Source organism: Podarcis erhardii (assembly GCF_964252035.2).
Source record: "Podarcis erhardii genome assembly, chromosome: 9".
NCBI classification, from domain to species: Eukaryota; Metazoa; Chordata; class Lepidosauria; order Squamata; family Lacertidae; genus Podarcis; species Podarcis erhardii.
In genome coordinates this window covers 78,374,637-78,386,570 of record NC_138512.1, presented here as the reverse complement: position 1 = coordinate 78,386,570, position 11,934 = coordinate 78,374,637, and positions in this window count along the sequence as shown.

The window sequence follows — 11,934 nt, the reverse complement described above, 5'->3', positions numbered from 1 at the left end:
TATGTTTCCGTCTAGAGAGAAAGGACTTTCCGTTAACTGATTTGTAGCGTGAGAGGCCAGGCCTTTGCTCACTGGTCAGGCTTAGATCTGTGGCGTTCCGTGTGTGCCACCAAATTGTTGGAGACTCTGGACATTGAACTGTTTACTGCCCGTTGGTGGCTTCCAACTTGTGTGCTTGTTGCACTTGTCTCTTAATAAACCTCCACATCACTGTGATAAGCCCTGCAGCCATTGCTAACCAGATGCCATGGGGCTGAAGGGCACTGTATTCCCAAATGCCTGGAATGGCGCGCGGTTCCACTGCCATTGTTGACCGACCTAATTCTGGACGCAGCTCGGACCCGGTTGCTGTGTCTCCCGCGTCTTCACGGTGGCGCTTAATCTCTGCAAGTTAGGAGCCATCGCTTCTACTGTGAATCCTGCATCATCCCTGGGTTGCAGGGAACCGGGGAATTGGTGCCCTCCACCTCGCGCTTGAAGTTCCCGCGGAGACCCTGCTCTGATGCAGAGGAAAGGCCCTATTTATGTGTGTGTATATATATCTATTTATGCTCATGGTTCATGATCCTGAAGCCCACACTTGGGTTTTCTCTGCGTCGGGGTGACCATCTGTAAAACTCTTGAATCCGGTTTGGCATCAAAGTGTGTATTAAACTTGTGTTTTCACCTGAGGGGGGGAGAGGGGCTCTCGGATATTGCAAGAATGATGATTGTTTGCTTTGTACACCCAGTGTGTGCTCTCTGCACCCCTTAACATTTCTTCCATTGGAAAAAGGAAAAACGCTCTTTTTTTGTCCCTTCGCCCCCACCCCTAACGCTGTCGTGTGTAATCAGGGAGTGAATAAACTGCGAAGCTGTTTCAGAAAAAGTCTCAAATGCTGGTCTTTGTGCAGAGCTTTCCTGGCGAGCTGTGGTGGTCGCTCCCGTTTGAGGTGGGAGATGCACAGAATTGCAGAACGGCAGATTTGGGAGGGAACCCAAGGACATCTAGTCCAGCCCCCTTCAGTGCAGGAATCACAGCTAATCACATGATTTCCCCCTCTATTGTGTGAATGCGACTTGACTGGGGTTGGTGATTTTTCCACAGGGCTAGTGATTTTTTTCTTGGGGGAAGGAAGCAGGGGTACACATGGCCCTAAACATTTTGTGAATCTCTTTGGCCTTATGGGGGGCAGTATTTCAATATGAGTAGGAAAATGAGAGTACCCCTAAACATTTTTCTAGAAAAAAAAGAGCACTGCACAGGGCTCTCATTTATTTTTATTTTTTGCACCAGCTATCCCAAAAGAAATTACAGCTCTTCGTGAATTTCGCCGACTTCTGCAGACTTCTCCCGACTTCTGCCCAGAAATTACAGCTCTTGGCGTTTCACCATGGCATCGGATTTCTTTGCTGTCCTGGTTTCTTAATACACTCAAGGGCTGTTGGCACTGCCCACATTGCTTAGAGTAGGCCATGTGGGTTTATGGAGGACAGTCTCCTGCCTGGCCTGTCACCCCTCCACATCTCCCAAGGCACTTGGCCTTGGATCTGTGCCCTCTACTTTTGCTACTGCCATGTTCAATTCATATGCCACCCCACAAAAAATAGCTGGCAGGGATAGGATGACTGCTTGGGGGTATCTCTCAAAGCTGTAGAAACACACACACAGCTGCAGGTGGGATCCTAGCTTTCCTCCTAGAAATGATAAAAACTTTCATGAGGACTAGGAACCATGGTATCAATGAGATTTGAAATCTTCCAAGGTGGTTCCCTGCAAATAACATTCACTTAGTCCAGTTCTGAGACCGCAGAGACATGAATGACGGTTGCCAGGTTCAAATTAGCTTGGAGGAGTAGTAATGATATGTTTTGCCTTGATTGAATCTATAAATGTGGGTTTTAAGAGCAAATCTTGCGCATGTTTACTTGGAGGTAAATCTAATCAAGCCCAGTGGAGCTTTCCCCCATGTTAAATGCACAGGCTAGCAAGGCTTAAACCTGCTGAAATGCAAGCTTGGCTTAGCTGGAGACTTTTATTCAGTCAAAACACAAAAGGATAGCTTGCAGAAGCTATCCTGTCCAAAGGCAGTGTGGTGCAGTGGTTAGAGTGTAGCACTAGGGCCTGGGAGACCAGGGTTCAAATCCCCACTCGCCCATGAAGCTCACTCTCAGGCTAATCCACTGTTTCTCGGCTGCTCCTTCCACACAGGGATTTTGTGGGAGACAACAATAGGGGGTTGGACTCGATGGCCCTTGTGGTCTCTTCCAACTCTGAATACCCAGAGCGCTTTGGGGGGGGGCAGGGGCGGTGAGCTATGAAGGCAATCGATAAACAAGCCCCACTGAATTCGTGATGGTTAGAAAAAGCGCTGTTGTTTTCCAAACAGCCTTCAAAATAAGCTGCATTCGCAGCAGATCCCAACTGGCAGCTCTCGGTTAACTTTTTAAACTTTAAAACCAGGAATTAAACGGCCTCTTTGTGTCACGTGGCCTCTGCTGGCCTCCTTGGCACGCGCTTCCCTAACCTACAATTGACAGCTGCCAAAACGGGCAGAAGTTCACGTGGCTCACGTTTTTGGGAAGCAAAAAGCCTCTACCCACCCAGAGCAGAACCACGTGCTCTTTATCCAGAGTTGTTCAAAAAGGCAAACCCTTCACTTGTGTGATTCGCTGGCAGCATTTGGGGGAAAATCCGATGTGAGCTCTGCAAAAGTTGGGAAGCCGTCCCAACACATGCCTTGGAAGGGAGCCTTGGTCACGTCAACGTGGAAAGTTTAAAATAAACCTTGGCACGGCTGTGGAACTCCTCTCTCTTGCTGCTCTAGCTAGCACAGCCTTCCCCAAAGCCGGTCAGAATGAAATTGCTTGCCCAGGTGTAAACCTCGTGGCTTCCGTCTGTTTGGAATAAGGCCTCGCTGTAGAAAGTTAAGGGCTGTATCCATTGCTCCTCTCTCGCGTGAACCGTAGAATAGCACAGTTGGGAGGGACCCCCAAAGGACATCTAGTCTAACCCTCCAGCAACGCGGGAACTGTGACTGGAGAATCACTAACAGATGGCCCCCAAAACTGCTGCATGAGGCCCCTGGAAAGTTCCCCAGAAGGAAACTGTGGCCCTCAGACTGAGAAAGGTCTCCTGCCCTGAACCTGCCATTAGATGGAATGAAGTAGCTGACTTGGGGTATCAGGTAAAGGTAAAGGGACCCCTGAACATTAGGTCCTGTTGTGGCCGACTCTGGGGCTGTGACGCTCATCTCGCTTTATTGGCCGAGGGAGCCTGCGTACAGCTTCCAGGTCATGCAGCGCACGGAAACGCCGTTTACGTTCCCGCCGGAGTGGTACCTATTTATCTACTTGCACTTTGACGTGCTTTCGAACTGCTAGGTGGGCAGGAGCAGGGATCAAGCAACGGGAGCTCACCCCGTCGCGGGGATTCAAACCGCCGACCTTCCGATCGGCAAGCCCTACCCTAGGCTCCGGTTTAACCCACAGTGCCACCCGCATCCCTTTATTATTTAATGTACTGCTGCTGTGTTTTTCCTTTTTTTGCTTGGCCTCAGGCACCAAAATAACAAGTGGCCTTGGGCACCTTGACTGCTGGAGGGTAGAGATGCTGATGGGTTCTCTGCCTTGGGCCACCAAATGTCTCAGGCGCCCGCTCTGGTTTTGAAAGCCGACACTCCTTTTGGACACACCTGGTGCAAGGGTCAGGATCCTGCCAGGCTTCTTCTGCTTAAAAATGTTAGATTGGTCCCTGCACCTAAATTGAGGAGGCCTTAAGCAAGGGGTTTCACTCACCACTTTTGTCTGGCCTTTGCGAACCTGCGCCATTTGCAAAGAAAATAAAAACACAAACAGCGGCATGTGTGATCTGGCCGTCTCCCAAGCTGGCGCCCTCCTGGTGGGAGTTGCAGAAGGGCAAAACACTTGGAGGGCGCCAGGTGACAATCCGCAAACTTGTGCAACCCCTGAATGAGTAATACGCTGCTTCTCCTCCGACTGTTTGCATTTTAACACAGGAGATGCTTTTCCATTCATGAAAGGGAGGGCTATGCCTGGAATGCAGGCGTGTCTGGAGCCACAAACAGAGAAGGGCGTGGGGCCTTCTGGGCTTAAATGGAGGCCCCACCACCGACTTCACCCCCGCTGGTTTGGAGTCAGATGCCTGTGTGGTCTATGCCCTGCCCAAGCCAAATGGGTATTTATATAAGCCTGTCTCAGCAGACGTTTCCACATCACATGTAAAGAAGTCATTGTCCCCCCCCCCCCCACCACCTGAAATGGTTTGATTTGGAAATGGAAGTCTGGTTCCTTCCTGGGAAGGCGAAGGCATATAATGTCTGTGTGTCTCTGGGGTGCATTTTTAAAGGTACACTTTGGAACCTAGGTGAATGGCAGCTAACAGATTGAGGTTGAATCCTGACAAGACAGAAGTACTGTTTTGGGGGGACGGGGGGCAGGCGGGTGTGGGGGACTCCCTGGTCCTGAATGGGGTAACTGTGCCCCTGAAGGACCAGGTGCGCAGCCTGGGAGTCATTCTGGACTCACAGCTGTCCATGGAGGCGCAGGTCAATTCTGTGTCCAGGGCAGCTGTCTCCCAGCTCCATCTGGAACGCAGGATGAGACCCCTGCCCACAGACTGTCTCGCCAGAGTGGTGCATGCTCTGGTTATCTCCCACTTGAACTACTGCAATGCGCTCTACGTGGGGCTACCTTTGAAGGTGACCTGGAAACTACAACAAATCCAGAATGCAGCAGCTAGACTGGTGACTGGGAGTGGCCGACAAGACCATATAACACCAGCCCTGAAAGACCTACATTGGCTCCCAGTACGTTTCCGAGCAAATTCAAAGTGTTGGTACTGACCTTGAAAGTCCTAAATGGCCTTGGCCTAGTATACCTGAAGGAGCATCTCCACCCCCATCATCCAGCACAGACACTGAGGTCCAGCTCCGAGGGCCTTCTGAAGGTTCCCTCCCTGCGAAAAGTAAAGTTACAGGGAACCAGGCAGAGGGCCTTCTTGGTAGTGGCGCCCACCTTGTGGAATGCCCTCCCACCAGATGTCAAGGAAATAAACAACTACCTGACTTTGAGAAGACACCTGAAGGCAGCCCTGTTTAGGGAAGTTTTTAATGTCTGATATTTTATTGTATTTTTAATATTTTGTAGGAAGCCGCCCAGAGTGGCTGGGGAAACCCAGCTAGATGGGTGTGGTATAAATATATTATTATTATTATTATTATTATTATTATTATTATTATTATTAAGAATATGTGGGTGTATGATTGAATAGGACCTTAGAAATCAGACGTGGTGCAGAGAAATGCATAGCTGTCAACCTTCCCTTTTTTTGCGGGAAATCCCCTTATTCCAGCGCCGTTTTCCACTGCTTCCCACTGCTATCCCGGATTGTTAGATATCCCGTAGACTGTCCCCGGGACAGATGAGGCTGCTGATCCCTTGTTTTTGAGGATGCTGATCCCTTATTTTCAAATCTGAAAGTTGATAGCTATGGAGAAATGTAGCCAGACAACTTGTGCTTTCACCTGAAGGTAACAGGTGAGAGATACCTAGGAAGCTGCCTTATACAGAGTGACACTATTGGTCCACCTTGCTGTCTTGTCTACATGGGCTGGCAGCAGCTCTGCAAGATTTCAGGGACGCTTTCTCAGCTCCGCCTCCAGGTTTAGGACCTTCTGCCTGCTCCCATGGGAGAGAATCTGTGATGGGGGAAGCTGGACCTCTTGAACAGATTCTCATGCCATAGTTAAGGCATTTGGTCCCCATCCTAAAGAAGAAGGAGGTAATAGCAGTGTGATTCTGGGGGTATTTAGGGTTCATGGTGTAAAACCATAGTTTTAATTCTATTCCTGCGTAAGTGTTTTTAGCTGTTATTATTTTATCTGTAAGCTGCCTTGAGTCCCTGTTAGGGCAAAAGACAGGACATAAAAATAACAAGAAGCCTGGATAGCTCAGCAGGATTGCACATGGCATTGATAACACCAAGGTTGCAGGTTCGATCCCCATATGGGACAGCTGCGTATTCCTGCATTGCAGGGGGTTGGACTAGATGGCCCTCAGGGTCCCTTCCAACTGTATGGTTCTACAACTGTTAGTACACCAGCCTTCAGCAACGGGACCAGTTTACCTGTGAGATCGCCTTACCCCAGATACGACCTCTTGGCTGCTTTGATCATCAGAACTGGAACTGTTACAGGTGCCACCTAATACCCGTTCCACGTTGGTAAGAACTCAACTGTTGAGTGTGGCAGTGCCTATACTTTGGAACTCCTTGCCACTTGAGATCAGGCAGGCTCCTTCACCCCACCCTTGAAAACATTTTTATTTACACAAACCCAGGGTTTTTCCCCCCAGCCAGAGCTCAGCTCCAGCACCTCTCACGTAGGTGCCTTGGCATTCTAAGAGGGCAGGAGGTCATGGTGAGCTCTGGCACCTCTTTTTCTAGGAAAATAGCACTGGGCAAGCCAACCTAGTTAGCTAGAATGTTGGTGTGTGTCTTAGTTTATGGCTGGTTTTAATCTTTTTGATCGTTTTGGGGTTTTTTAAACAAATAACTGCGTTGTAGTAAACTGTTTTGAGGTTTGTTTGCTTTTGACAATCAAGTGGCGTATACATTTTAGGAAATAATAAATGTGTGTGTTTGCGATCTGTCTGTCTATATACAGTGGTACCTCGGGTTACATATGCTTCAGGTTACATACGCTTCAGGTTACAGACTCCGCCAACCCAGAAATATTAACTCGGATTAAGAACTTTGCTTCAGGATGAGAACAGAAATTGTGCTCCAGCGGTGCGGCAGCAGCAGGAGGCCCTATTAGCTAAAGTGGTGCTTCAGGTTAAGAACAGTTTCAGGTTAAGAACGGACCTCCAGAACGAATTAAGTACTTAACCCGAGGTACCACTGTATATACATATGCACAAAACACCAACGAGAAGTATACAAAAACCAACAACCCCAGCGACAACCATGGTCGTATATAACAAGGATGTTGCTTTGCAGCAGGGTGATGTTTGGGTTTAAATAATGGCTCTTTTTTGGAGGGCAGAGAGGCACGTGTGAGGCTGAGGGAAACCCTCTCACGTGGCCCTGCATGTGAATTTGGCCGACTTTTGCTGAAGTACGGCGAGGAGGGCAGGCCCTTCCTGCTCAGCTTTAGATCTCGGGTTTCCGGACTCTGTGCCAAGTCTTCCCGGAATTGTGAATCACTGTTATGCTAAACCACTGCACTCGGTCTTCAAACCTCGCACATGGGACCTTCCTTCATGTGACTGGAGAGAGGCCCTTTTCCTCTGTCTCACACTGGAGAACAGGACCCCCTCCGCCTTCTAAAATCACAAATCCCATCCTGCAAAGGCTTCGGATCTCTCTGTCCCGTGGTTGGTATTTCCCCCCCCGGCCACTTGGCACGATTTTATTTCACGACAGGTTAAGAGGTGTGTGGCAGAGGAGTCGCAATGGTTTGGGTTCTGGAGTCAAGTTGATTACAGTGGAGAGAACAGGTCATAATTCATTTGCAAACACACACAGGGACGAGCTTGAGAAATACTGTTTCTGCACTTCTTGTTGCCTGGCCATGCTTTCTCCTGAGGCCTGCAATGAAAAGAAAATGTTTATTATTCACTTTTTGCCAAGGCGCAAACCACACTCAGTCCCCAAGATTTTAAGTAGAAGGCTTGGGAAAGAACACTGACCTCAAATAATGGAGAATTCTAAATTGGGAAAGACTGCAGAGGGAATAAAACTTCAGTGAAGGAATGGCAACAAATGGAAGGCTGATGGGAACATGGTAGGTGATGTGAATCAGAATCAGAATCAGAATCAGAATCAGAATCAGAATTAGAATTTATTTATACCCCGCCCATCTGGCTGATGGGCAGCTGCCACTCTGGGCAGCTCCCAATCGAGTGTTAAAAACAATACAGCATTCAAATATTAAAAACTTCCCTGAACAGGGCTGCCTTCAGATGTCTTTTAAAGATAGGATAGCTGCTTATTTCCTTGACATCTGGTGGGAGGGTGTTCCACGGGGCGGGTGCCACTACCGAGAAGGCCCTCTGCCTGGTTCCCTGTAACCTCACTTCTCGCAGGGAGGGAACCACCAGAAGGCCTTGGCGCTGGACCTCCACCTGGGGGTGGAGATGCTCCTTCAGGTCTACTGGGCCGAGGCCATTTAGGGCTTTAAAGGTCAGCACCAACACTTTGAATTGTGCTTGGAAACGTACTGGGAGCCAATGTAGGTCTTTCAGGATCAGTGTTATGTGGTCCCGGCGGCCGTTCCCAGTCACCAGTCTAGCTGCCACATTCTGGATTAGTTGGAGTTTCTGGGTCACCTTCAAAGGGAGCCCCACGTAGAGCGCATGGTAGTAGTCCAAGCGGAGATAGCCAGAGCATGCACCACTCTGGCGAGACAGTCGGTGGGCAGGTAGGGTCTCAGCCTGCATACCAGATGGAGCTGGGAGACAACTGCCCTGGACACAGAATTGACCTGTGCCTCCATGGACAGCTGTGAGTCCAAAATGACTCCCAGGCTGCGCACCTGGTCCTTCAGGGTCACAGTTACCCCATTCAGGACCAGGGAATCCTCCACACCTGCCCGCCTCCTGTCCCCCAGAAACAGTACTTCTGTCTTGTCAGGATTCAACCTCAATCTGTTAGCCACCATCCATCCTCCAACCGCCTCCAGACACTCACACAGGACCTTCACCGCCTTCACTGGTTCTGATTTGAAAGAGAGGTAGAGAGAAGGCATAAACAAGAGAAAGAAACAGGGTTGCCAAGTTTTTTTAACTCCACTCTGTTCTTTTTGCAAACAAATCTGTCCTCGCCACCAGCAGTTGGCAACCCTGCAAAATGGGCTCAAAGAGGCAACAATCTTCTTGATATGACGTCTGAAACATGTGCGTGTCTATGTAGGAAACAGATCAGAAATTTTGAGCAGAATTTGTTCCTTAATATGGGGACTGGAGGGAACCTCTTCTGATAAACCAGCCTAGGACTGGCCTTCATCTCTTGCCGTCTCCACCTTTTCCAGGACACCTTGACTCGGCAGCCAAAACGTTGCCTTCCCCTCTCCATCCCCTCCCATCTTGCCTGCAAAATTCTGGGAAATAAAGAAAGAGCAACTCTCTCCCTCCGCCCTCGATAATTAAGTGCATTTCACCCCCCCTTTTGCACCATACGGTTTTTGCTCTCCCTCACAACAACCTTGCAAGGTAGACTCTGCTGAGCAGCCCAGGGTCAAGCAAAGCAGCTTCATGTGTTGGTGGGGAATGGAACCCAGGCTCATAGTCGAACACTCTAACCACTACACCATGCTTCCTCCTGTCCCCACCCACCCCTGAGGACTTTCTCATAGTGGGCAAGGATGCGTAACTGCTGACCCCTTGAGAAAACCAAAGTCCTCTTTTGCACAGTCCTTTAAAAAAGCCTCTCTGGAAACCGCCAGGAGTTAGCGGAGAAGCACAAGAAGGGTTAAGAAGCTGCACCCTCCCTGGTTTGGCTCCCTAATCTGAAGGGGAGGAGCTGGACTTGGGAGTCTTGGCCCCCAGGCAAGGAGAAGCGTGGGAAGCGAACTGAGGGAGTGTCTGAAAATTCGTAACCTCCACTAAAGTTCTCCCAAAGGCACAACTTTCAAGCCTGGTCTTGCTTTTCTGCATTGAGCCTCCTCTTGCAGCGACACACACACACACACAGAGGCATTTATTTGGGAGGGAAACTTTGACAGCAGGCAAATGGAAAGGAAGGTCACCTTCTAAAACTGCTCCTGTGCTGGATAGGGGAATAAGTTCAAAGAACCCTTGCAATTTCCTAGTTTCCGCTGCTTTGATTTTTGCAGCCTTTCAGGGCATGGTGGTGCAAAACAGGCGGGCTTCCATCATAGCATAGGAGATTCAGGGGATATATTATTATTACTATTACTAAGAAAAAGTTGCTTTTATGTGTGTGCAAAAGTACTCGCTTATTTTTGCTGCTGCATCATCACACTGTTGACTCGTGTTAAGATGGGCCCCTTTGGCCTGATCCAGCTACCGGGCTCTTTCCGTATCCTTATCTAACGTTTACCAGAGTAGAGTAGGGCCATTGAAATTAATGGGTATGACAAGCTTTGGGCCCCTAATTTCAGCAGGTCTATTTTGAATTGAACTTAGCTGGAATTCAAACAGCAGTTGAATATGAACTAAAGCTTGAAGCTTTTATAGAACCATAGTATTCTGGGATGCTTAAGGCCTGAGTTATAATGTTTTATTATTTTTGACAGTTGCTAAATCAATTATGGCAAACCATAGAATTGTAGAGTCCCCAAGGGCCATCTAGTCTCACCCCTTGCAATGCAGGAATCATAGCTATGCAGTATATATAATCAGAGCAAAAAACCTGTAACAGGGGGAGACTGGATAAGAAAGTTTAGGAATCAGCCCAATGTACTAAATTACCTGAATACATAAGATTAAGAGATGGAAGGCAACTAAAACCCAAATTTGAAACCAAGTGTGGGTATACTATGAATTCTAATTGTTTAATGTGAATTTAGTGGATTGCAATGAATGTATTTTGCTACTCTCTTTTCTACGTTTTTGGCATCATTGGCTCTCCATTTGAAATTTCAAATCATGCTGGATTTAAGACTGTGCAAAACAACAACAAACCTCTGGTTACGTGAAACATATTCAATAAACACACAAGACGTAACCAGCTGTACATTTGAACAAATAATATATACTACTCATTGTATTGAATTGTAGATTTCAACAGAAGTAGTTCATAAAGTTCAACGAAAAAAGTAGAAGACCCAGTGGATCAGTTCATTCTCTAATCAGTTTATGCATAAGATCCATACATGTGAAAGTGTCTATTCCTGTCTGTTCATAAAGTCCAACAATCCACACAAAAGGTTGTTGCAGTTCCACAGAATCCTTTCACAGAGTTTAAGACAAGGATTTCCGGAATATTATCCTTGTTTCGCCGTCTTGGGCTTCATCAGTAGTACAAACTCATATATGATGTCACAGGACAGTGGATCTTATAACATAGTAGAAGGGTCTTCTACATTTTTCGTTGAACTTTATGAGTTATTTCTGTTGAAATCTACAATTCAATACAATGAATAGTATATATTATTTTTTCAAACGTACCGCCGGTTACCCCTTGTGTGTTTATTGGATTTAAGACTGTGGCAGGTTGCAAACCCAATCTTGGAGCTCCCCCTGCTGGCTGACAACTGACAATGTTGTTCTGTCCTTTTGCAAATAGGGTCACACCCGCACCAAAGCTTTAAAGCACATGGTTTCTACCCAAAAGATGCTGGGAACTGTAGTTTGCTAAGGGTGCTGGGAATTGTGGCTCTCTGAAGGGCAGACTGCAGTTCCCAGGCCCCTTTGGGAGAAGCTATGTACATCATCTTGCCAACAAAGGTCCATATAGTTAAAGCCATGGTTTTCCCAGTAGTGATGTATGGAGGTGAGAGCTGGACCATCAAGAAGCCTGATTGCTGAAGAATGGATGCTTTTGAATTCTGGTGCTGGAGGAGACTCTGGAGAGTCCCATGGACTGCAAGAAGATCAAACCTCTCCATTCTGAAGGAAATCAGCCCTGAGTGCTCACTGGAAGGACAGATCGTGAAGCTGAGGCTCCAAGACCTTGGCCACCTCATGAGAAGAGAAGACTCCCTGGAAAAGACCCTGATGTTGGGAAAGATGGAGGGCACAAGGAGAAGGGGACGACAGAGGACGAGATGGTGGGACAGTGTTCTGGAAGCTACCAGCATGAGTTTGACCAAACTGCGGGAGGCAGTGGAAGACAGGAGTGCCTGGCATGCTCTGGTCCAGGGGGTCACGAAGAGTCGGACACAACTAAAGGACTCAACAACAACAACAACATGTGCTTTATGTGTGTTCAATGTGTGGTGTGTGTGGATGTGACCTGGGTCACTTAGA